This window comes from Furipterus horrens, unplaced genomic scaffold, assembly GCF_987537825.1.
Source record: "Furipterus horrens unplaced genomic scaffold, mFurHor1.1.pri manual_scaffold_5, whole genome shotgun sequence".
NCBI classification, from domain to species: Eukaryota; Metazoa; Chordata; class Mammalia; order Chiroptera; family Furipteridae; genus Furipterus; species Furipterus horrens.
The window spans coordinates 77,904,549-77,932,348 of NW_028327175.1; the positions used below are offsets into that span (position 1 = coordinate 77,904,549).

The 27,800-nt window shown below is 40.2% G+C and overlaps 1 long non-coding RNA gene across 3 annotated transcripts in view; it reads right to left on the reverse strand.

Moving 5' to 3' along the window:
* The window catches only part of LOC150008821 (uncharacterized), a 145,443-nt gene that overhangs the window by 100,825 nt on the left and 16,818 nt on the right, over positions 1-27,800 (reverse strand). For all 3 annotated transcript variants that reach the window (XR_016511140.1, XR_016511139.1, XR_016511141.1), the window contains exon 2: positions 26,498-26,696. This is a non-coding gene — a long non-coding RNA (uncharacterized LOC150008821). The remainder of the gene's footprint in view (positions 1-26,497; positions 26,697-27,800) is intronic.

Here is a 27,800-nt window from a genome sequence, read left to right on the forward strand (position 1 = left end):
TTATAATAAAACAGATTTAACTTCCAAAAAGCTTTTTACGTATATTGCCTTGGGCTTGACAATCTGCTTGCTTGATCCAAAATAAATAACTGGCTTTTGCATTTCTAAATCCTATTTCAAAGTTTCACACAAAGAATTCTCTTAGGGCTTATTCAGCAGAGGGATTTGGTCGGGGTGAGGGGTGAGCATTGTTCTTAACTTAAAGATGCTATGTAAGGCAAGGAGGAAAACAGGAGGAGCAAACCAGAGAGTCTCTGGAAAATCAGTCATCTCTAAACTTGGGGAGCTGTACCTCCCAAAAATTAGACAGCAGAGAGTCAGATCACATGACCTAGAAGCCTGCACAGGCTGTGTTGCCCCAGGGAGACTGCAGCTGGCAGGCCTGGGATGAAAGGGAGGCTAGTGAGGCACTCACCTCAGGTGCAAAATAAAGCCAGCACCAAAACAACTCAGTAATCAAGATAAATATCATTCAAAAAATCAACATTAACTCAAAAAATCTATAATGAACAAAAATCACACAGTTTTAAATAAAAATAGGATCCAACAATGCCTTGCCAAGCCATAGTGGAGCCCGAGGCAAAAAAAAAAAAAGTGCACCCCTACATACATATTTTTATTTTTTTACTTTTATAAATAGTAATAGAAATAGTTTGAATATATTCCTGTTAAGTTTGCTTCCATTAAATCCAGGAAAGCAGAATTATTTTTAAAAAATCCTATTTGGGGTGCAAGACAAAAGTTTAAACTTAAAATTATGTTGTAAATTTTCATACCTTTACTTTTTCATTTTTTAATATTTTTTCAACTACATGAACACTCTGGTCAGAGTCCTGCTGTGGCAGCACTGCACAGAGTTACCCCAGGAAAAGGCATTGAAGACGTCAGAGTGAGAGCCTGAGAAACCAGCTTGAAGGCAACGATAAGACTCTTCATCAAGGGTGTCCTGTATTTCTGTGGTCTGTATTTTATTTTATGTGCAACATTCAGGGACCACTGTATTAGGATACTACAATCAAGAGACAACCCCTTGTCCATTACTTAACAAAAAAGAAAATTTATTTTCATATAACAAGAAGTCTAAAAGGAAGAGTGGCTGCAAAGTGGTTAATTGAACACCTCAGTGACACCAACCAGCATCCAGATTCTTTTCATCATCCAAACCCAGCAGGTGGCTTCATCTTCGGCTCCCTCCTCTCACAGGCAGAAAGTACAGATAGGAAGTAACTGCATCCATTCCTGGAGTCCCAGGCAAACCTGACAATGCCTCACAAAAGGGAAAAAAGGGGGATTTTCCCCACCCATTTGGTCTCCCTTTGAAAGAAAGGAAAACTTTCTTGAAAGCCTTCCATGGTTTCACTGGCCAGAACAAGGTCACATGCCACCATTAAAACCAATCCCTGAGAAGGAGCATGGGATGACAGTGACAGGGTTGGGTTTGCCAAGATTTACCCTAAATCACATCATGAAAAGTTAGGGGTTTATATCAGGGAAGATGAAGGAAACAGCTGTCAGCTGAGCAGCCAGCAGTGTCTGCCACAAATGACAGTTATGGGTGGTCAGACATTGGGTAGAAAATATGTCACTAATTTTTGTATCAGGATTATCATTCATCAGGGATGGCCATGATGTCATGTAAGACAAACTGTAAAAATCTTCAGTGAAAGGATATAGTTAGATCCATACTGACCAGCTGGCAGCAGGAGAAATTCCCAGTGAATCATAGAATAGATGTGAAAACTTTACAACTAGTTCATGAACATATTGGAGAGCTCTATCATAATCTTGGAGTAGGAGAGACCTTTCTAACTCTTACTCAAAATCAAGAAGCCATAAAGGGAAAAAAAATTCAACATGGAATGAAAACACCAGAAGCAAAGCCAAAAGATAATCGATTAATTGGGGGTGGGGGCATAAGTTATAATTTATTTATTTCATAGACAATAAGTTAATCTCCCTATTGTATAAAAGCTCCTAGAAATCAATAAGAAAAAAAAGCCATCAATATATAGACTAGCATAGAATGATAGGCTCAGGATATAATATCCAATTCACAAGAAAAAAAACCCACAAATGTCCCTTTAAATATATAAAAAAGCAGTTCATTCTCACAATATTCACGTAAAGAAAACTGAAAATTAAAATGATCCTGAGATACCATTTTTCAGCTGATTGCCACAACCTTGATAACACACTCTGTTGGCAAGGTTTTAGGGGAAGAGTCATTGTCATAAAGAGCTAGAAAGAGTATAAATTGGCATTAACTCCTATGGAGGACAATTTGGCCATATATGTTAAATGCCTGTACACTTTAATCCAGCAATTATATTTCTGAACATACATCTATTGATCCTACAGATTCCACATTCTACAGATCTATTTAATTACATGTAAAAAAAATTTTCAGGGCTAATATTTAACTGGAATGTACATATAGGATCCACTGCCTAGCTCATGGTCACTAACTATCCTAAAAGATTGATGTCTATGATGTACTTGAAGTTTTTAAATATTACCCCTTTAGGTATGTCAAAGTCCATCTTTTGCAAAAAAGTGTTGGAGACCATTGAACTAGCCAACAATAGTTGACTAGTTAAATAAATGATGATGATCCATACTGTGGAATAATATGCATCTGGACAAAAGAATGAGTACATATCTAGATATAGTGATAGGAGAAGATCAAAACCTAAGTTTAAGTTTAAAAAACTAAAAATTAAAAAAGCAAGGTACTTAGCAGTATGCATAATACTCCAACTTTTGTATAAAGAGAAAGGAAAAATAAGTATCATTAATTTATTAAAAATAAACATAATTACATTTGATTATAAAAACATAAAATAACTTTAAAGGAAACACAAGAAAATATTAACAGTGGTTACCTGTATTGGTGGAATGGTGAACTGTAAGGATGGAAAACAAGGATATGAGAAAATTTTTTCACTATATTTCATTTATTTTTGTTCTAATTTGAAGTATGTTAATGTATTTTTGTTTAAATGTTTAAATAAAATTTATTTAAAATTACAGTGGTTTACTGTTACCTATTCCCATTCCAAATCTTTAATTTGGCATTCAGGACAAATTACAATTTAAATCAATCAATTTTTCCATGGCTGATTCCTACTAATTTCTCCCCATTCGTACCCCTTCCTCACCCCCACACACACTGCCATCCCTAGAACCCCTCCCTAAAGATAATTGCTGTTAACAATTTTCATTTCAGGAAAAATACATAAAATGAATATGCTTATATTTATATTATATATATTATTTTTCAAAAAATTATACATGTGATCATGTTTTCATTTATGACTTTTTTAATTTTTTTAATTTATTGATTTGAGAGAGAGAGAAAACATCAGTTTGTTGTTCCACTTATTTATGCTTTCATTGCTTGCTTCTTGAGTGTGCCCTAATGGGAGAGGAAACCCACAACCTGGGCATATGGGGACGATGCTCTAACCAACTGAGCTACCTGGCCAGGGCCTGCGACATATTTTAAAGAATTTTCTGTAATTTTCCTGAATGTTTCCATTTACTTATATATTTTATAATTTTTATACATCAGTATTTATGTTTTTTTTAATGGTTAGATAATATTTTACCATATGGATACATTATAATTTAACTTATTATCTTTCTTGCTGGACATTTAGATTGTTTATACTATAGCTGTTGTTGGAACAGGCAATGCTACAACAAATAACTTGGCATACTTTTGTCATAATATCAGAGTAATTGTTAGGCAAATGTTCTGTACATTTAAAAATTTGGTTGACATTGTTAAATTGCCTTCAAAAAGATTTTTCATGTTCTGCTTTCAAAAAGTATGTGAAAATACTCCTTTCCTTATATCTCACCAATGTTGATTTTGAAAGTTTTAAAAGTTGCATATAGGCAAAAAGTATTTTTTATGCTTAATTAGCACTTTATTAATTATAAGAATGAGCATGTTTTTATGTGTATATATGAATTTGTATTTCTTTTTCTATGAACTATTTTGGTTTTGTGGAGTCAAATGAAACCATTTTTTCTATTGTGACTCCTGGATTTAGAGTTGTGTTTAGAAAGGCTTCTCCACTTCCACATTACACACACACAAAAATTCTCCTATATTTTCCTTTAGTCCCTCATATCTCTTTAACATCTTTAAATGTTTAATTCTTCCATCCATCCAGATTCGAGGGATGGGAGAGGGGTGGCATAGCCTGAGAGGTAACACTGTCACTCTATTTTTTCAAATGTTCCAGTACAACTTCCTGAACATATATCTTCGTCTTTGATTTGAATTCCAAAATTTATTATAAATTCCTTTAGGCACTAGGTCTTGTCTATGCTATTCTATTCATCTGAACATCTCTTCTCACCTAATACCGCAATGTTAAAGTTACTGAAGTTTCATAGCATATTTTTCATCTGATAAGGCTGGGCCCCATGTCATAGTCTTTTTATTTTTATTTTTCAGCTATTTCAGCACATTTAAATCTTCCAGAGGAATTTGCGGGTTAATTGGAGGGAATTATATTTTTATAATGTCAAGTCTTTCTGACTCTAAATCCAGTGTCACATGAAATCACGTAAGGTCACCGGTTAATTACTTAGTGATTCTGAGATTAGATCCTTGTGGACATTTCTGGCTGGATTAGCTGTATGAGTCTTCTGAATCTACAGCATGATTGTGCAATTCTCCCCTTTATTGTGAGACACATGAGACTTAGATGGGTATCAGGAAAACCAGACCCAGAGAAAAAACTAAACAGTCCTTCCATATCCTTCAGGAACTTTTTAATAGAAAAATTAATCATTCACATCCTGTCCACAGTGAGAGTGAAACTCCAGCCACAATCAATACCACTGCTCATGTGTGCTGGAGGCTGCGTACGTCTTGGGTGTAGAATTCCTGGCCCATGGCCATAACTAATACAGGAATAAATGCCATTTAATTCCACCCAGCTGTTCCTGGAGCCTTCCATGGGTGGGTCTGCCGAGGGGTGTTTCATTCGATTCAAAGGAAAAAAATGTGCCCCTCAATTGCTTGGCACAGAGCCAGATTTGCCAGGCCTTTCCAAACACACCACTGTGGGGGGGAAGCCATGAAGGCTGTCTGTTCACATCACTGGCCAACAGCCCAAGTGGCGCTGCCAGTCTGCGGCCGCGCTCTGCGCTTGCACTTCATTTCTCACTGAAAAACCAGTGCTTTGTGTTAGTGTAAGATCTTCCTAACACATGAGGTCAAGAACACATCTTTATCTATTTAAATAGATGAGGCCATGGAAATGACTAAATAGGAATTACACTTTACATGCTATTAACAGTGACATTAATCTGTGTAAATCAGTGTGATATTCTTAATCCAAAAATATAGACCTTCCTTTGCTTGACAGTAGGCTACCAAATTGATGTGCTGTAGTTGTGTGTTTAGGTGCCAAAAAAGCAATTTCAGGCTCTGCAAAAAGTAGTCATTTCCCATTTCCCATCATATAATTCCAATCTTAAATAGTTCAAAATTATCCTTTTTCCCTTGAACAAACAAGTACATGCAAGGGAACCTGTGTGGTTTGCCCTTTTGTTGTTGTGCTGTTTTGCTTTGGTACTTTCCAAGATTATGTTTAGAAATGGTGTGCCATATTCAAGCTTATACCAAGAGAGTGGCTAGTGTGACCACGGCCACATGACATAGGATTCAGAGGTTCACTGAAACTAAAATATGGCTAAATTTCTGAATTTAAATTTATATATTCTTAATATATCTTCTAGTACTCACCCAAGGATATGTTTATTGATTTTAGAGAGAGAGGAAGGGAAAGAGAGAGGGAGAGAAACATTGATGAGAGAAAGAAACATCATTCAGTTGACTCCTATACATGCCCTGACTGGGGATCAAATCCACAACTCAGGTATGAGCCCTGACTGGGAATCAAACTTGCAGCCTTTTGGTGTATGGGGCAAAGTCCTCAATCAACTGAGCCACCAAGCCAGAGCTGTATTTTTTAATATTTTTATTTATTTTTTTAATTTATTGATCTTTAGAGAGAGAGAGGGAGAGAGAGAAACATTAGTTTGTTGTTCCACTTATTTATTTATGCATTCATTGATTGATTTTTTTTTATATGCCTTGACCAGGTATTGAACCACAACCTTGGTGTATTGGGACGATGCTCTAACCAGCTGAGCTACCTGAGGACTATATTTTATTTATATTAAAAATTAAACTAAATTTTTTGTGGTATATGAAGTATATGCTGGTAATGAAGTACCAGCAAGGAGGAAATAAATTAATTTAGTATCTTTAATTCACATCCTTATAAGCAATTTGGTTCTAGAATAATTACAAGGCATACAAAAAATATCTTACCTTTATATTACACTTACAGTCATTATTCCACTTAATCCTTATAGAAACTCCATTTTACAGAAGAGAACCTCAAGGTTTAGAGGAGTTAAGAAACTTTTGTTTAACGACATTGTAGTAGACAGAATAATGCCCCCCAAAGATATTCATGTCCTAATTCCCCAGAATTTGAAAATATGTTACCTTATATGCAAAAGGGGCTTTGCAGGCATGCTAAAATTAAGAATATTGAAATGGGGAGATTATCCTGGATTATCCAGGTGGGTCCAATGTAATTACAAGAGTCTTGATAAGAGGGAGGCAGGAAGGCCAAAGAAGGAGATGGAGGTTGGTATTATCAATTTACATATCAGAGGCCAGAGAGAAAGATTTGAAAATGCCATGCTGCAGGCTTTAAGGATGAAGGATGCAGCCACAAGCCAAGGAATGCAGATGGCCTCTAGAAGCTGGAAATTCTCCCCTAGAGCCTACTGGGGAGTAAGTCATGACAATAAAGAAATACAGCCAGTTGACCCATTTTAGACTTTTGACTTCTAGAAGTATAAAAGAATAAATTGTGTTGTTTTAAGCCACTAAATCTGTGGTAATTTGTTACACAGAAGCAGTAGGAAACTAATACAAACATTTAATAAATATTTAATAATCCTACCACATAGTGCTGGGATATACAGTTGTAACAAAATGAAGTGCCCTACTAATATTCCAGCTTGCATTCTTGTTGTAGTTGGGCAGAAGCAGGACCCAAGCCCAGGCTGGTCTGCCTAGCAAGACAATGTTCTTTGCACTATACTCTGCTACCCCCACCATGCCAACATCAAGGCAGATGTGCATGCCTGTTCCCCTTTTTATTTTAAAAAAATGATTTAATGGGTCTTATTCCTAACTGGATGCTGATAAATTAACATGAAGCACCTTTTCTCATTTGTTGGAACCTGGACAATTTTCTTCCTTCTGAGAGCCATTGTGGTATTTTCTACAAAGAAGGTTTTCCACTAAAGGACATTCCTAGACCTTTAGTTCTCATGGTTTTTTTCCTGCATAGGGGGTGCCTGTTAAAACATCTAGCTTCCAGTATTCTAATTCCATAAGCCCAGGCGAGGCCTAAAGTGTGCATGCTCACAGCCCAGGTGATTCTGAGACAGGCACACCAGAGATCTCAGTCAAGAAATACTCTTTCAGAGCCCAGATGTCTGAAAGGGAAGAAACCAAAAATATTCCCCTCAGCCCAAACTAAGTATAGTGGGCAGAAGGGTTTTGGACAGGTGAGATGTGCCTGGCACACCTTCCTCCAAAAAAGCCCTTTTTTTCCCTAATGTGGGACATTGAAAAATTAATCCCCTGCCTTTTGTCATATAGTGGTTGTGGAGTGAATGATGTCTTTTAACCCTGTTGCCAAACCTGTTGCTCCCAGAATACAATAAGGATTTCAGCCTGTTAAACCAAGCACGCCGTTGTCCGGGGACAGTCAACTGACCTAGGGTCTGCACAATCCTTCCCCATGTGGGAAGGCCACCCTGTCCTCCATACCCTCACTCCTATTAGGGATTTCTGGACCCAAGGGTAGGTAGGACGATGACCATGTCCAGCTTGAAGCAGCTAGAGGAGCTCGAGTCCTTCGCCCATTGTCCTTTATAAGATTATAAAGGGTCTTAAGTCTGAGAGGGAGGGATTGTTATTTTTTATTGTTAAAATAATTAATTAATTTTTTGAAAAAAAGAAGAAGAAGAATATATGAAAGGGTGAAGCGGGAGAGCTTGTATGTATAACCCATTGGCATGGACTTGGGGGGGGATTGCTGGGGGAGCGGGGGTGCTGGGCAGAGGGGAGCAAAGGGGAAAAAATTGGAACTATTGTAACAATATAATCAATAAAATATACCTAAAAAAAGAAAAGAAATACTCTTTCATATAAAATTATAGAAGAGCCTATGCTTTCTGAGTCCCAACACTTCAATTTCCTGAGTTCTTCTAGCAGAACTTAGAGCAGACATTCTTTTCCTGATTACACATGTTTTGCAATGGCATTAGAAAATAACTGAATCCCACAATAACTAATAATAGGGCTTGTGTTGTCCTGTATTTTCTTTATGGTACAGTAATTCTACTAGAGGTATCTCTCTTTTTAATAGCATTATAATATCGATAATATTTAATATTACTACTGATCACATTACTTTTTTCAAGTCATGTTGAAGTAGTCAACATAGTTCAATGTTTTCAGACATACTCCAGTAGGACTCAATTTTTTTAATGTAATTTAAATTCAATTACAGATTGTTTTACTGAAGTTGCCACTTACTGGTTTGTGGTTTAGGAAATGACAGCTCAGAGGCCAATTTAACCGAAAACGACAGATTACATGGGTTTCCTTTAGATATTTACAATATTTCATTGAACTAGAGAATTTTATTGCTACAAAGAGTACTCTAGAAATTATCCAACACAGTCCAACCATTTTGCAAATGAGGAAAATGAGGTTTAAAAGAGGGAAGTGACTTGCCCAAAGTTATACAAGTAGTTAAGGGACAGAAGAAGTGAGAAATGCTTTCCTGACTCCTGGTCTATTTAGAAGCTCAGTCAGTATAATTTTATTTATAAATACTCTTATGGCACTTTTGTGGCTTCCAGGGTGAGTTAACTTTTTATAGTGGATAATTGGGAGAAGATAAATTTAAACTATTCATATTTTTGTTTGCTATTTTTCTCTTTGAAGAAATAAATCCAAGACCTCTTCCATGTTGACCCCAAATTTTGCCCCTAGTTATTCAATGTTCAAAACAGGATTACTAAGGGCACAGAAAAATTTTTGTGGATTTCTACTTAGTGGGTCTTATCCTGCTAACTCTCCCATTCAAATAAAAACAACAGTTTGGAGGTCTGAATGAGGCCTGGTTTACTGCTAACCTCACTGCGTTCTCCTGCACTGTTGAGCACATCATATCCAGCTGTGATCCCATACTCTTTCTGCTTAGCCATTATACAATGGTTCATATAACTGACTCAAGTCAAGTTCCTTGAACAGTTGTTAGGGCAGGAAACCCCACACCCCAGAATAGGGACAACAGAGGTGGTGACAGAACAGCTGGGGGCATTGCGCGGCAGCCACAAGCAGACGCGGTGTGGTCCAACTCTCAAGTTACCCTTGCTCTAATTTGGATCCAGGCACAAAGGCCTGGAACAGTGAACACTCAGTTCAGTGTGAAACTCAGAGTCACCCATCCCCCAGTCTAATACGTATGCCCAAAAGGCCCCTGAATTTTCCTGTTCACTGAATTCAGGCCTGAATGTCTCTCCCTGTCAGAGAAGAAGCAAGTGCTGACAATCTGCACATTGGATTATACGTAGCAAGTCAGAATCAAATGGTTGGAGGGAGCTCTCTTCCCATCAAAAGAGAGAGGAGGAGGGCGATGAGGAGAGGCAGGGGACACAGTGTGACTAGTACTGATCTGCCTTACTTCTGTCCTGATGAAGCTATGTATCTAAAGCAGCCATACAGGACTTCTGGTTTCAGCTCTGACATGTAAAGCAACCATACTAAGATTATCTTGACATGAAGCAGAGCAAGAAATTGAAGTGGGGGAGGGGGTCTCATTGTGTCTCTTGGCAGCAAGGCTGACAACAGTCAGAGGTGGAGGTAGTAATTTTGTGGGAGAGGCTTAAGATAAGTGTGTGTTTTCACCTGTCTTTTACAGATTTTCAGTTCAGGCATGTGAAAAATATGGTTGGCCCTTACAATTATTGTTGCTTTGAATTCCAGCCCATCTAGGACAAAGTAGTCTTGTTTGATTACATCCCACTGGAAAATAAGTTCAATGTCTTTTTCTTCCTTCAGAACACAGCTTTTCTTTGTAACAAGTCATTCATCCACTTATTTAGTCTTTCTACAAACAATTATTTCTATGTACTGTCACTTGCTAGGTGCCTGGGATATGGTGGTGATTATAGCTGCTTTCATAAACTTAAGGTCTTGTGCTGGAAGCCTACAGGCGAGTAAGTCATGACAATAATGAATACTAAATGCTACAATAAGGGGAGTAAAAGAATGAATGGCTGAAACACCAATCTTGGCTGCTTCCTCACCTATAAAATGGGGTGATAAAAGTATGTCTGCCTCTGAGGCTGGCATGAGGACCAGATGAGGTGATGTGGTTAAATGCTTTAAGATTAATGCCTCTTTAGTTGTACTTCCTAATCACATCCCCTGTTGGAATAATTAAATGTTGCAGAGAAAGATTTACAAGAACACCCCTCTTAATTTGAGAGGCCAGGCTCTGATCTCAAAGGATACAAGAGGCTGGTCACACATCCTCCACCACATGCTAAACGAAGAACCTGTACTGGCCTGGATGAATGGGAGACTCCCCCTGAAAGTCCTGCTCCTAGGTGTGGATGTCCCAGAGCAGACTGCACAGGCACAGGCAGGCGCCAGCTAATCAAGCCACCAGAAAGGTCATGTCCTTAGGGTCTCAGCTCACCAGGAACCACCTGGCCCTCCTCCACAATCCTGGCTTCCTGCCTTTCACGCAGTACGTTTCATAATTCGAATCCTGTATTTTGTGATTGTTTGATCGGTCTCTGCCCTGTCTGGTAGACAGTGTGCTTCATCTACTGAGACAGAGCCCAGGGCTGTGTTGCTCTCCCCTGTTTGCTTCATTCCCAGCCCAGGATTGGGATAGTGCTGCGCATTGATATTGCCTGAATGAGTGACAGAATGTGTGTTACTTGTTTTGACTTACACCCTTTGGAAAGTATCGCTTTCTAATTGAACAATAGTTTCCATTTGACATTTCTCAATAATGAAATCCCTACAACTGTTCTGGGGAGAGAATGCAAGCAGGCTGGGCAACTACCAGACTTGAACACTTAGGTTGTAAAGGGTCAAGACAGTCACCCAGGGACCCTATTAAGTGCCTAGAGCAGGAAATTCTACAAAAGAACCTTATAGCCCACCTCTGGAGGGGAAACAATTGGAGGAATGAAGGAGACACATCCTTCTGAAAACAAGACATTCGATGCCTGTAGTGTCTGGAGAGGCAGCTGGGCTCTGCACCCTTAAGGGAGGTGGTCCCTTTCTTGAGGGGTCCTTGCCAGAGAGAGTCCTTCATGTGTCCTTCAGGGAAATAGTAAACACTGACCCTTAGCTTCTGGTGTTTTTATGCCCTGGTGGTATGCAGTAGTTTCAATGGGAATATGTTTTGAGTATGTGTGTTTTACCTCAGTGCCTACTGACTCTCACTGTGGTTGTAAATTCCAAAATCCAAACACAAGAAGCCCCTGTCAGGCAGCAATGACCCAGCACTTTGGATTCCACTCAATCTCTGCATAAAGAATATTTTAGGCCAAGAGCAGTTATAGCAGAGTAGTGGTTAAAATAGCCATTATTCTCTCAATTTTCAACTAAATAGAATTCCTAATGGCTAAAGCACTATTAGCTAATCAGACTTCCTTTGACTTCCAAAGAACAATCTAAAAATCAATATTATCTATGATATACAAAATCTGTACTACCCATGACATGAGACGTCTGGCTGCTGTACAATTAGTTGTTCCACATCATTACCTTAGAATTTTGTGTGTTCCAACCTTTCCTATTATGGTGTGAAGGAAGAATATAAGAAATAGAATTTATTGTAATAATTTGTCAGTAAGAAACTGTACATTATATATTTGATAAAAATATAATGCCAAAATAGTCTACAGATAATCTAAAAAGTCTAATAAGCAGTGAAGAGTCTTGGAGCCTTTGCTTTAGATAAGTGTTCTAGGAATAAACAGAAGGCTGAAGGGAATTTGACGCTAGCCAACTGGCTCCCAGATGTTTTTGCCAAGCTGGAGGAGTGACAGCAGAGTCACTGACAAATGGGTTCTTCAGTAGACGATTGCCCAGTGAGAAACTGCTACTGAGGAGGAAGTGATGGAGATTTAGAGGCACATTGATTTAGGAAAAGGGGCACTGAACCAAGAGAAATAAAGTTAAAATTAAAACAGGTTGGGGGAAGTTGAAAGGCAAAAGTCATGCCCATTATGGTTCCTTTTCAAACTTCTAGTGAGAAGCTAAGATGACTCTCATGTCAGCAAGATTTACTCACTCAGGAATATCAGAATCCACTCCACCTCACCTCTGAAAGAGATGATGCATTGAACCTCCGCCCTGTACATTATAAGCAGGAGACAGACTAGGCCAGGGCCCTGTTATATACCATTTTAAGCCAGAATGCATTTTCCTTCATAGCACTAAATAGGAGTTACCATTTGAAATTTACATATGTGGTTATTTGGTAAAGCTCACTCTCTGCCATTAAACTACTAGTCCCTCGATAACAAAATTTTGTCCTTTTTGTTTTTTGCTAGCCATTGGTCCTAGTGTCTAACACATTGCCTGACACATAAGGAGACACTCATTTATTAAATAAATGAATGAATGTATCTTAATTATCCTTCCCCTTTTCATCTTCTATTCATCTTCCTTTTCTTCTCAGTATTTTCTAGTGTTTCTCTATTTCATTTTCAGATCACACTAAAAATTCATCTTGCCTCTTCCACACAAGGTATTCTTTTGGTCAACAGCTCTACGTAAAGCCAGGGGTAGCCTCCTTCGCCTGCCATACTCATATGTATATCACATAAAGCAGAGACTGGACCCTGAGATACCCCTAAACCAGCAATCCCTGGGAACAGTAGTACGTGCAGTAGTTCAGAGTGCAGACTGGAGCCAACTGTTTGGATATGAATTATACTTGGGTAACTTACTAAATGTGTGATCCTGTGAGAATTGCTTAACATTTCCAGTTTTAGTTTCCTCAACTGTAAAATGAGGATGATAATGAAATCAATCATGTCAAAGGGTTATATGATAGTGATTAAATGACAACTATAAGTGAGATGCTTAAGAGCACGTCTGGCACATGGAGAGCACTATGAAATATCAGTTGTCTCAGCGAACACAAAGCCTAAATGTGTACTTTTTTGCAGCTGGTCCACAATTTGTACCCCAAAACTGGACAAAGAAACCCCTGTCCCCTGCTGCCTGTCACTGCTCATTGGCAGTCTCCTTCCCCAGCTATCCAGGCTGCAGGAATGTCTGCTCTGGATTAGGGGGACTGGATGGTGGTCCTGGCAATGTAGAGTAGAAGGTGGAAAGAACCAGTGAAACTCAGAGCTCAATGGCCAATTGTTATTCCAGGGCATAGATTTCTTTGTCTCCATTCTTGGCTTTCAGGCAGCATGGCCTGAGGCACTGCCCTGACTCTCCAGGGAGGCGGTCTGTGCCCAGGAACCACAGCATTATTCCAAGAGCTCTCCTCTCTTAGAGCAGCCTTTCCAAAACACCAGCAGGAGTCACGTGGCTGAATTCCTGTGTCCCTGGGAAAAGGGAATGCTTTATAACTTTACTTGAAGCATCCAAAGCTTTCTGTCCAAATCTGGGGGAGGGGAGGTTTCTCTGACAGGCAGCTCAACCAGCAGAAATGGTTGGGGCCTTGGCAGGGAGAAGCGTAAGAAGTTGCCCAGAGCAGCTGGGAGGCCGAAGTCACTGCACTCACCAGTCAGTGCGTGGAAGGGAGCCTTTTCCAGAGAAGCAGTTAAAGGAGCATTAATGCACGGTCAGCATTTCTGCTTTTTGCTCTTCAGACAACCAAGGAAATCAAGATGACAGGCAGGCTCCCCTGCCAGGGAAAAACAGCTCGTTGCAAACCAGATTAGGGGGTCGAGAGTGGGGAGGGCTATGGAAGAGTCATGCTAGACACACTTTTATTTGCCCAGGATGTGGGGAGAAGTAGGAAAGAGGCAGAACCTCAGCCCATCTCCAAGTGGGTGACCCCTGAGACTGAAACTGGGCACATGGATGATGGGAGCAGCAGTGCCCACAAAGCTCTTGCATAGCTTTCTGGGCGACAGTTGGACTGCAGAGACACAAACTGATTTGTCAGGGACCCCTGGGGTGCTCTGCTCAGAATCTAGGAAGCAGAAGTGTGGGGAGAGGGTGAATGAGGCTTAGGTCACCTGTGTGCAGAATTGTACGTGGAAGGGAAAGCCGCAGGGGGTTTGAATTCGAAGCCAAGTTTCGGGGCTGCTGTCCAGGGGCTGTCCGGGAAAAGCAAGGACAAAAACGCTGGTGCACCCCAAAGCTGCATGTCCAGGATCACAACCCCAGAGCAGGGAGTCTTGAGGATTTTTCTTGTGTTTGCTGCATGGAATCAAACTCTTGCACAATTACAGAACCTCCTTTTTCACAGTTGAGCACAAGGCAGGAACTCTGTTCTCTTAAGGTTGATTCAAAGTTTCCAGTTTGTGGTAAATGAGGAAAAAGGGAGTGTTTATCCTCACTTTCTCCCCCAGGTTTCTCTTCTCTGAGCCTGACTTCAAAAACACTTATATAATTCTCACCTTTGAAATTAACCTGATATAAAAGTCCATACTGATTTTTTTTTTTTAAGTTTCCATTTTGAGAAATCTGTTTTACCAATGGATTGTCTAATGAAAAATGCAGGGGATCTAATTGGAAACATTTTCTTAATAGTTATCCCTCTTCAAAGGAAAGAGAAAATACTTAAAACACTGGAAATTTTAACATTGGCTTTGTTTTTCCAGAGCTGCAAAATCATTAGAACTCCAGAGCAAAAATTCTTGGGGAGGGACCCTGACCCTTTGTTTCAATGGAAAAATAGATTTCCAGAAGAGAAGCTTTGATTTCTATGGTACTCCTAGGTGCTACCAATATTCCTCTAATACTGCTGTTAATACTCCAGTACTACTTACTATCAATAGTCAACACTACTGTTAATATCACTGTTAAAGTTATTTTAATTGTTGTGCAAATACTCTGAAGCCATACTCACTTTAGCAAACATGTACATTCAGGGCTTCTTTATTTTCTAGGCCCAAAACTCTCATCTTACTAATGCATTACATTGATGTAGCATTTTCCAGTTTTTCACAATGCTTTTAGATACATCATCTTACAATTATTCCTCTAAATGGTCTTCTGAGACCAGAAAAGCAAGCATTATGATTTTTTCCCCCCAGTCACAATGTGTTAAACTTACATGGTTTCTTGTCTCTGCAATTAAACCATCAGCTCCTTAGACCATATTGCCCCAGGACCTAGTATAGTACCTGACACTTAGTAGGCGGTCAAAAAATGTTGGTTCCATTAGAATAATTAGACTTTAAGGTGGAAAAATCGCAGAATTGAATTTTTTCCTTTTTCTTGCATTTATTGGGGTGACACTAGTAAACAAAACTATACAGGTTTCAGGTGCAAAATTCCACAGCACATCATCTGTACACTGTATCGTGTGATCACTACAGTGGATGGAAGGAAAATTGACTTGGGGTACCAAGCATTATGATTTTTGCTTTTGTTCTTAACTAGTTTATTGTTGAAAAAACACGTTCACACTATGGTAACAAATTCAAGTAGAAGGACATAAATTGAAAGTTAAATTTCTCTTAACGTGTCCCCCACCCCCACCCCCAGTCTCCTCCCAAGGTCTAATGACAGTGAAGGGTTTCTCTATGTTCTTTCAGAAATCGTTGTGCACACTAGTACACTTCTATCTATGTGTGCCCGCCAAATGAACTCACACACAGAAGCAGGCTCTTTTCTGGTTTGCGCCTTGCTTTTTTCAATTAATCGTGTATCTTGGAGATCTTTAACAAGAACATATAGATCTCCATCTTGTTCTTTGCTAGTCTATGTAACTGCTCCCCTAGTGATGGTATTTAGGTCATATCTAGCCTTTTCTGTTACAATGCCACAATGAGCAATATTAGCAAGAAGTAACATCATGTGTAGTTAGTATTTTTCATGTTTATGAAATCAGTTAATTCTCACAACTATCCAATAACATAGAAACTATCATTACTCCATTTTAGAGATGAGAAAATAGGAAGAGAGATGTTAAGTAATTTGCCAAGTCACATAGCTAGTAAGTGGTGAAGCACAGATCTGAATACTGACAGTCAGGCTCCAGGACCCAACCTCTTAACCAAACACAGTAGACTGTGACTCTCTGTTTTCCATGTGCGATCAGATCTGAAAAGCCAGGACACACTTTACCGCTGGGGAAGCAGAGACCAGAGGGTTTGTGCCTACTGTGGCACAGCTGGGTAGTGGCAGAATGGGACTAGAAACCAGATCTCCCAATTCCCTTACACTTGGTGATGTGCCCTGGCCATGCCTTCAGAATGCTATCTCTTCAAATTCCTGAGTTCTGAATACTTAAAATGTGAATGGAGATTCTACATTGAGCAGTGGTTTAGGAAAAGCCTTTCAGAGACATGAAGCCATAATGAATGTATTTGTTTCTCAGGGTCAAACACTCAGATCCTGCACTAGTAGCGACTGTAGTAGAAGCAAATGTTACCACAGAATATTTTTAATATCATTATGTACTTTTTGAGTTTCAAGTTTAGAGATAAATTATGCCACATTTTATTCAATGTTACCACTCACTTTTAGCTATTACCGTAAGAAAAATGTATTTAATCATGGACGTTTAGACTAAAGAAAATAGGCCCAATTTAACTCTACACAGCTGCTCTTGCACCACATAGAAGGTGGTGTGGAACCAGACTCCTCCGCCTGGCTTGGGGGTTGCAGAGCTGCATTCCGTATCTGGAACCATCTTCCTGAGTGCTGAGCCGCACTTGAGAGTTGTGAGCAAAACTATTTTTAAGCGCCCCTTAAATTGAAATAGTTCAAGAATCTCCCTCAGATCCTCACACCGCCCTGGTCCTGACCCCACTTGATTATGAATGCCTTAGATTAAAAGGCTGGAAGCCTCCAGAGAACCAGCTAGTTCAGCCTTTCACCATCATAAGGTATCAAGTTGCCTAGTGCTTTCTTTCCTCCCGATCATCTCGCCACTTGTAAGTTCCTGTGACCCCCATGCCCACTGTATGAGAACGGGTACTATGTTTTCACACTTCACCCCCCCCCCACAGTGGAAGCTCTTCAAATGTTTGCTGAAGCCTTCCCTGTTTGTATGTCCTCCTAAAATTTTCTATTGTCTCAGCTGTTGCCTAGGGAACCCAAGCTCTTCCAGCAGCTTGGAGGCCTGATGGAGAACCAGGTCCCTGCCTTTGCTGCCAGAAGAAACTGGTTTCTGGGCTTCATACTTAGATTTATAACTTTTTCTTTATTCACTCATCAATCGTGCACCTACTATATGCTGGGTATACTGCCAGACACTGGGTATATAGAGATAGACAAGAGAGACGATTAGTTAATCTCATGTGAATAAGACACAACATGGAGCACACATATGCACATATAATCGCAAATCCAATGACAGACTACTATGCAGATATGAGGTCTCTCCTGAAAGTATCTGTCATGGACTCTGACCAGCGGGGCCTGCGGCGTTGTGGATGAGGGGGAAGCAAATGCACACGGACTCAGTGAATCCTGTGGAGAAAAGGGACAGAGTAGCCACCCTCTAGGCGAGAGAGCGCCCCAACCCTTGCCTAGACAGACTTTTTTTACCATTCTTGGGGAATTACATCCAAGAGAGTCATAAATTATCATACTAAAATTACTTTAAATGGTTATAGCTCACAGAGAGACAAAAAGAGACCGTGCATGAAGAGGGATGATAAGGATGGGCAAGCTGGCCACATCCTGTCCTTGAAACAGCTCAGAATAAACCCTGGGAAGTTACTTCAAGGTTATATGCTAAACATCTGTTGTTCTCAACCTTAGGGTGAGAGAGTTTTAGCAAAAGCAAGCTTTAAAGCCACCTAGACACAATGCAGGCCTGATTCCCACAGGAAAGCTGACCTGCAGGCCTGGCTCCTGTGTGCTGCCTCGCGCCTGTCGGTTTTCCGGACCAGGGCTGAGCTACATTCACCGCTGCCACATGGCCCGGTTCCCTATAGGTATCCAGCCATGTGCTATGAAAAATAGAGACATTTATTGGCAAAGACACAAGATACAAGAAACACTGTACAAAAGACAATGACGCCTCAGTCCCTTTCAAAGGAGACACCTTGAGACCTCACACAGTTCTCCCAATCACCATCAGCTGCCCCATTGTATTTTCCTGAATCTCATCAACAGTCTGAAATGTCTCCATTTCAAAGATGATTTTAGTTTGGGGAAAAGCCAAGAGCTGTAGGGGGCCATATCTAGGCTGTAGTGGGGCTGATGTTTCACAAAAATAACCTCTACAAGAGACAAGATGCATGAACGGGCACATTGTCATGATAAAGCCGCCAGGTACCAGCTTCGGCCTCTGAATCACCGAATAGTTTCCATGGAGGAATGTTCAAGCTTAATGCAAAATTTGATGCAGATTCATTGCTGCGCTCAGTCATTTTGAATGCGACAGCCACACAGTACACATGCTCACTCAATGGCATCTGCCGCTCCCGCTCCCTCCTTTGCCCACCTCCACCCAGCCCTCGCCTCTTCTTCCCTCAGATCACCACCACACAGTTGTCCATGTCCATGAGTCATGCATATATGTCCTTGGCTAATCCCTCCACCTCCTGTCATCCAGTCCCCCCTCTCCCCTCCTCTCTGACAGGTTCCTGTCTGTCTCATGTATATTCTTTTCTCAGGTCTTAGCCATGATTTTTAAGAATCTTACCACTGTAGTTCTACCATTCCTGGGTGTCTAGGTCACAGACCTATATAATTATTCAATTTCTAAACTCTCCCTCTTGTCTTTCTTTTTTTAATTATTCATTGCTTTCCTTTTTCATGTAACCTTTGAGTTTTCTTTGTTTTGCTATGGAGCCTTGCTATAATCACTCACGTTTAAAATGGCTGCACTGTTAACCTCTGAATACAGTTATTTACCAGGGTATAAGAACTAGTCCCAGGAAAATGCACTGAGGTATATGGGACACTTTTTCACTGTCATTCAGGTCTCTATGCTATAGGGAGGTTAGCTTTCTAGAACTCTTCAGTTTAGACTAACCAGTGATGGCTAATGCTCTATGATTTTGTCAGGGGTAGGGAAAAACTGTTTATATCATGGCCATCCCTTGAGAAGACAGAATCATGTAATTAGAGAAGTTGAAAAGGTCCACATCCTGCAGCCAGATTTTCAGGAACATCAGAGATGCTCTCTGTTGCTTAAACCACCCAAAGTACCTGCAACTAAACTAAACTCCCTTGGGTTATGTCATTTCCATTAGATCACTCCTCTGTTCAAAAGGTTTTAGTGTCTCTTTCTTGTTTACTTCACCTAGTCTTGGTCTTCTTAAAGCCTTCCATAAGCTAGCACTACCATACTACCATCCATGCCTTATGCTAAAATAAGCCCTCTACCCATGCAGCCCTTTCTCCTCCTGGCTGTGGGAGCTGAACTTCCCTCTTTCACCTGCCCTGTAGTCCTTACTCAGAATGCCCTCCTTGGTGCAAGCCCCACCCATACATGGACTCCTGCCTGCCACTATACTCCAGGCTTCACATTATTCATTTTTTAAAAATCCCAGAACCTTTGATAGCCACCTGTAATTTAACCTTTGACCTCACCTTGATTTTTAATTTCATTTTGTGCATTAGTTTCTCTGTCCAAGTTATAAAGACCTCTCTAGTTTCACTGCCTGCCACTGTCTAGGTCAAGCCCTTACTACCTATTACCAGAATGATTTTAATAGCAATTAACTGGTATGCTATAGCCCCTCCTCTACTTAGAAATCCTTCAGAAGTTCCTAAGATAAAGTTCATTCTCTTAACTAACTCATATAAATTCAAATGCTCCAGCTTTGCTGTCCTTTCTGGCTTCATCTCTCCCCCATTTCCCTCCCCCACCACCACACAGCTTTGACCTCACTCACACAGAGCCCTGTGTTCCCTGAACCTGTCATGCTAATTTGTACTCTCCCATGCCATGACCTGGAATACACTTCCATACCTCATTCATTATTTAGACTTAGCAGGAAGAAAACCTCCTCCAGAAAGGCTAGCCCCTAGTCTGTGCTTCCAAATCACCCTATTCCTACCACTTCCAGCACTGCTTGGCCTCTTCTGTAAGCACTGACTCTCTTTAGGAGCAGGAGCTATGTATTTTTTGTATTGGTATCTCCAGTGCCCAGCATTGCAACTGGCACATAATAATAAAACATTCCATAAATATTTGTAAAGTGATTAAAAGAATTAATGAATTATTGGTTTTCTGCCTGTTGTCTCTCCTTCTTCTAATGTATGCTACATATTTGCTGCCATAGTAACCTTTCTATTATAACAGGTATCATATCTTTCCTACCCAAAGCCACTAATAGCTCATCATAGCTAACAAAATCTATCCTCTTTGATTTAGAATTCAAGATCCTTAACACCCTAATCCCTACTTGGCATACACCCCAATTCTACTTGCTGTTTTGTAAAAGTGTCTCCTAAACTTTGTAAACCCTGGTTATTGACTCAAATCTAAATAGTCGGCCTGGAGTGATGTCAGTTTTTTCCCCTCTCCTATGTTCTCCTATCAACCTCCAACCCATTAGCCAAGCCTCAGGTCAAATCCTATCTCTATAAAAATATTCCCAGATTTTCCCTCCACCCGAGTCATTATTAATCTCTCCCCTCCTCCACTTATATAACATTTCGATATCTAATTATAGTATTCATTGTTGTTTGCTTCATATTAGGGGTGTGTGCGTGTGTGTTACCCACTAGAACATGAGCTCCTAGATGATAGCAATGAGAACAGAGTTCATGCTCAGTAAGTGTACTAACCGAGAACCTTTTCGTTAGAAGTAGCCCTGAGTTCCATGTTGGCTTTGATTCCAGGCTTGGCTGCTTCTAACCTGGGCAGGTCCCTTAACTTCTATTGGCCTCCCTTGGGTCATCTTTAAAATAAGAGTAATTGTATCAGGGTTGCTGTGAAAATTCATTATTTATTATTTTGAAAGTGCCTTGAGATCTTTAGAGATTGGCATTTTCATTTTTGTGGCACCTTTCTTGCAAGCGCTTGCAATTCTTTTTAAAGAAACATGCAGAGGAGATGCACAGACTGTTCAAAGAACAGGTTTGTTTCTTTTTCCAGAACCTGAAATAATTACATCCTGTATTTCAGACAAGGTCATTCTCTATCCTTATAGTAAATGATGGAGTCTTTAAGAAATCTGCTTTTCCTACCAGTGACTTTAAAGTGATTACAGTATTTATGTTGAATTATAAAAAGATGAGTAAGGATTCTATCAGGCAGAGAAAAGATATTACCCTGAGGAAAGAAATAAATGAATAAAACGTTTAAAACATATCAGATGTAAATGACCTTTACAGAGAAAAGTCTCCTGGTCAAGACTAGTGGTAGAAACACTTGCTTGAGCAATTTGTTCACTTTAAGACACTCAAAACATATCCAAAGGCAAGGGTGAAGGGAGCAAAGTCACTGATATAATAACTCATGTTTCATATACATTAACTCATTCAATCTTCACTATATTCTCATGAGATACTCAGGGAAGGTCTTGCTAAATCTGTTTTATAGTGTGATTATGCAACTTGTCCAAGGCTGCTCCGTAAGTGATGGAGTGAGGACTCCCTCTCAGCTCTCTGCATCTCAGCACGAGTGCTCCCAGCACTGTGCACAGGACCCCAAGGCTGCCTGAAGGTAGTGGGAGGGCAAGGACGATGGGGACTTCTAAGAATTAACTTCCTATGCTGCCTTGAGTTTCTCTCCTCAACCAGGTCCCTCAGCTGCTCTGCATTAGGCTCCACCTTGTTCCAGATGCTAGTGCTCCATCAGTGTGTAGGTGAGCTTTATTTTGGTGCCCCTCCACCTCAGTCATGGTTTCCCTCTTCTCCCAGGCTTCCATCAGCTGGCTGCTGTGTGGCAGTAACTAGAAAGTATTGAGCAGGGAGAGGTCTAATGGTGTCAGAACCTGACGTGCCCAGCAAGCAAAGGGTAGCACTTAGGGGGATCTCAAGTCTGTACCCAGAGCCACTTCCCCTGTGGTTCTCTGAAGAGAGGAGTGGCACCCAGGGATGGAAGCTCCTACAGTATGAAGGGACCCTTAAAAAATGTCCATGACCCAAACATGAATCTCCTAACTTTGCATCCCTCTCCGTCCAAGGCCCTCTTCTGAAAGCAGAAATGAGTGAGCCAGAGAGGAAGGAGTTCAGCCTCCAAATCTGGAGAGGTGCTGCCATCTTATAGAAGGAGAGGCTACTGTTTCCCATGGTTGGTTCTCTCTCCACTGGGCTCCCACAGCACCTTTACAGCTCTTGCAGCATTCCTTACCTTGGCCCTTGGGTTTTAGTTCTCTGTGAACGTATCTTATCTCCCCTATTGGATCATAAGCTTATTGAGAACAGAAAAAAATGTTTACTTGTGGTAACAAGAATAGGAAACATTAATTACTGAATACTAAATTGGTTGGTAGGTATGGTCCCAAGCACTTTATATATCAGGTGTAATGAGTCTTTGCAACAGCCCTATGAAACAGGTATCATTATTTTCATCCAAATTTTATAGCTGAGGAGATAGAGAAGTAGATAAATTATTTGTCCTAGATGTCACATCTAATAGTCATCAAAGCCAGGACCAAGAGGGGATCTGTCATTATCCTCCTCTATAACCACTGAATGATCTAGTAAGACAATTTAATGTTCACTGAGTTACAGTAGGACCTAGAAGCACACTTAATAGGGTGTCATAAAGATTTACTTGATTTAAGTAAATTGATGTATAATTTAACTTGGGAAGACATAATAATAATAGCTAGCATTGTCATCACCAGAACCTGTGCTAAATATACTATGCATCCAATAGCTCTCTCAATGTACTATGCACTTAATCGCAATATCTCTCTCTCTCCCTCTCCTTCTCTTCTTTCCCTCTCCTGCCTCGTTCTCTTCCCCAAAATAAAACATCCTTCTTTATTTTTCTTCCAGTTTCTATATGGAGGACACTGGGTCACTCGTAGACTTTGCTCCACTCTGGATTTTGTAGATTATATTATACAATTCTCATAACAATCAGATGATTAATCTTATGAGATAGGCCTATGATTACCTCTATTTTGCAGGTGAGAAAAACATGGCTCAGAATGATGAAAATTTTGCTTCAGGTGACATAGAAATTTGCAAGTGAGGACACAAACTGGGGTCTCACAGACTGAAAGACCCACCATGCTCCCAACTGCCAGGTCAGACAGCCTCACGTGTGGCCTTGCCCTGAGAAGATCTGCTACAGGGATGGCAGTCCCTCTGCAATAATTCATCTTACCACTTAGCTGAGATGTTAAAGCATACTAGTGCTCAGGTGGTTTATGTTTATTTGTAAGTTTTATGAGGATCATAACAATATTCAATATTTGACTATAGTACACACAGTTCTCTAAAAAGACAAAGTTAGAAATGTGTCTTAAATAAGTCAGAGACATCACAATTTTATCCTGGGTAGTCAATTGGCAAAGTGTTTTTTAAATAAAGTTCTTTAACTCATAAGTTAAAAGGTAAAATGTTTAAGTCAGTTTAAGGAGGATTTAGATAAAGTATTAGATACATAGTGGTTTTTGAAAAAAAAGTCAAGGATATCTATAATAAATACTCCACCTTTAAAAATTGTAAATAAAAATAATACATGTTTATTATTGAGCACTTGGAGAATTTTTTAAATACAAAGAGAGTAAAAGCCAGCTCCCATGGTCTAACCCTCAGGTACCTCACCTGTTGAGGCTGACATGGGAAGAGAGTGGGTCTCTTCCACAGTAGGTGGCTGCGAGCTGAAGTTTGGCCTGCAGGTGGCTAAGGTCTGATTTCTAGTGTGGAATCTCTAGAGAATTTTTCAGAAGGGGTAGAACATATGTTCACAGACCCTGGAGAGGGGAACACTTTTACAATAATAAAGTATCAAATACTAATGGGTAAAGAGTCATAAAATCCTGGAATTAAAATCTGAGAAAGACATAAATAATAAAATACAGATATTGAGACTAGTTAGAACAAATATGGGAGGGAAAATGAAGAAATTGAGGGGGAAAAACAAACCCTAGCCTCCTGCAAGGTCACCTCTACCCAGGCACCAAGGTCAGGCTGGGGTCCTCTGAGTAAAGATCCGCTGTCTCTGGCCTGCCATCCACTCCCACCCCCTCTCTCCACTCCCCAATGCTGACACCTGACATAAATGATCAGTGTTCAGCAGTTTCCAGGGCAGATGGAAACAGTCTGACATTGCCCCACTGCTGGCCCTTCTCCAAATGCAATTCCTCCTGGAGATAGTTACATTTTTTAAGGCAACCACATGCACATCTATAATGTAACCTGTGATGCTTATTATGGTATTTAATGAATGGGGTATAACAGATCAGGGTTTTATGGAGAAACCTAATAAGCGGGCCTACTAATTTTTTTCATAACAAGACTGCTCCACAGCCAGCTTTGCTGCCCTCTGTTAAGTCATTTCCACACTCAACCACAAATGCAGGAGGTAGAGACAGTCTGTGTCCTTTCTTAAGAGCCAAAGGTGACAGCAGGCTCAGCTCTTGAGATGCCTCTTGGTTGCTTTGATTTTTTAAAAAATTACTGTTCTATTACAGTTGTCCCCCATTTCCCCTGCCCCCAACTCCACGGTGCTCTCCTCTGCCCCCCCACCCACCCCCACAGTCATTCCCCTCCCTATTGTCCATGTCCATGGGTCATTAATACTAGTTCCTTGACTAGACCCTTCCCCTTCTTTCCCCCCTTCTCTCCCCTCCCCCTCCCCACGGGTCACTGTCAGTCTGCTCCTTGTTTCCATGCCTCTGGTTCTATTTTGCTCATTTGTTTGTTTTGGTCTGATTTTTAAATTGAGACTTACCATACTTCATTTTTTAGAGGTTTTATTATCATTATTTTTGTTCAGGCAAAATAATCAACTATAATCGGGAGATTTTCCTCTTTAAGAGAGAGAACGATAAGCAGGTTACAGCAAGATGGGGCTGAGCAGGAAAGGGGAAGAAGCAGAGGGAAAGGTTTTTCACCAACACAAGTGAAGTTTTAGCCCAGAAGCCTCACTGCAGCCAGAATGAAAGAACGGCCTCTTTCTCTGTCATAACCCCAGCCCAATTTACTTTTAAAATTCTGCAGCATGGTGTGTTTACTGAAATTCACCCAGTCATATGTAGTTATATTTCTGTCTTCCAGAAAGGTTATGATTTTACAGTTTCATGAAGTACACCTATAATGTCTGTGCCTAAATAAAATAACTGTTTACATTTCTTTAGTTCTCCTAATTTTGTCTAAATATGCACCTACTTTTTACATGATTCTTATAATCTAATAGGCATAAATTTTTATTCCACTTTGGTAACTGGGTGTTTCTAGTGGAGATTTTTTTTTTCAAGCAATTAAATATGGCTTGAAACCTTATTCTCTAGTTCTTACATTTTTAAATAATAGATTTTGATTTTAAAGTGATTTAAGTTGTAAAAACTGAGTTGTAAGAGTTGCTTCAAATGGAACATCTGCTTTATTTAGATTCTGGGTTAAGAGATTAACCTTAATAATCTCCCTAGTCATCTTCTGCCCTTTGCTCCGTGTCCTTCATGCAATAGTTCTAAATGCCACTGTAAACTTTACAGGGGAAAACCACTTCTTAAGAGATTTCAAACAGAGCACATTGAGGGTATGACTTAGTGATTCAGAAGAGCAATCCATCCTCATCTGCTGGAACCAGAGGGAGAAACAGGAGGGGTGTTGGTGGTTGGTGACTGGGGCAACTGACAATCAGGAGAATTCTAGAGGATTTTTAGAAGCAGATGGGAAAAACAAAGAAGTTCTTGGAGACAGCATTGAAGCCTCCTTTTGCCTAGAGCTTGTCAAAGTATCTCCAGCAATTGAGAGCATTAAGGACCTGACAGATTAAAAAGTGAAAAGGAAGGACGTGCTGAACAAATTACTTCTTCACTGTTGTTCAGGAAATAAAAATGATGAAAGATGCCCTTGGTCCCCTCTGAATCTTGTATAATGGAAACGAATAAAATGCAAAGTTAACATATTATGCCATGTTCAGGATGGAAATAATATGAAAGTTCTTTTATAATTGGTGAATTTAACTTGCAAAGAGCAAAAAATAGTTTAAAAGCCAACCCCAAATATGCCAATAAAAACCAAACTAGGAAATGAAAAAACCTAATGCAATCGTATTGGTTATCTAATTACTGCCTAACAAATTACCCCAAAACTTAGTAGCTTCAAACAAACCTTTATTTTCAGGGGTTTTGTGAGTCAAAATTCTGGGGGCATCTTAGCTGGATGGTCTGGCTCAGGATTTTCCACCTCAAGACTTGACAGGGACTGGAGGATCTTCTTCCAAATTCACTCAGGTGCCTGTGGTCCTCTGGCTCTCATTCTTCCCTGACTTTTCACAGAATTATTATGAGGATCTCCCAATCGGCTTACCCTGGAGTGAGAGAAAGACAAAGAGAAAAAGAGAGCAAGAAGAGTTAGGATGCCTTTCATGACTAGTCACATATCTTTACTGACACTGTATTTGATTGATGAGAAGACAGTCATTCAGTCACTGAGTACAGCCCACACTCAAAGGGAGGGGAACTTGCCTCTGTCTTTCAGGTGGAGGATGTCAAAGAATTTGTAGATTTTTTTTTAAGAATTTGTGAATATATTGTTAAGCCTTTAAAACAGTGGGGAGCCCTGGCATTGGTTGGAGCATTGTCCCATACACCAAAAGGCTGTAGGTTCCATCCCAAGTCAGGGCACATACCTAGGCTGCAGGTTCAATCCCAGGTCATGACATGTGCAGGAGGCAGCCAATCAATATTTCTTTCTCATATCAATGTTTCTCTCTCTCTCTCTCTCTCTCTCTCTCTCTCTCTCTCTCTCTCTCTCTCTTTCTCTCCCCCCCCTCCACCTCCCCCTTTCTCTCTCCCTTTGCCCCACTTCCTCTCTCTCTCTTTCAAATCAATAAACACAGCTTTGGATGAGGATTCAAGAAAAAAAAAAAAAACTGTGGAAAGTGGGCTGTATGGAGGGATGAGGAAAGGCACCAGCTCCTACAAAGATCAGAGAAGCTGGATACACAGGAGAGCTCAGTGCCTAACGTCACTGCTACCCCCAGAAACTGCAGAAGACAGTTGACAAAATCCTAAGGATTCTCACCAATACTTCCAAATTTGGAGAGAAATATATGGAGTGACTATGTATATCTTTTTCATCTTCTGACTGAGGAATATTGGAAGTGGATGTGGAGAAAGGGCTACAATAGGGAAGGGAGCAAGGTGTTGACTCTCTGGAAAGCATAGACGTTTCCAGGTTTCCAGGCTGAATTAGGGAAACAATCCCAAACCCAAAGATATCTCTCAACACTTTGGGGGCTCCACCCATACCCCATCAGCATTCACAATTATCATGTCTGCTTCTAAGGCTTCAAATAGCTTGTTGTTGGTTTTTTGTTTGTTTGTTTGTTTTGTTTTGTTTTGTTTTGTTTTGTTTTTAACCAACAGAGCCTGCTTCTCATGAGGCAGACACCCGGATTTCCTGGTGAGAC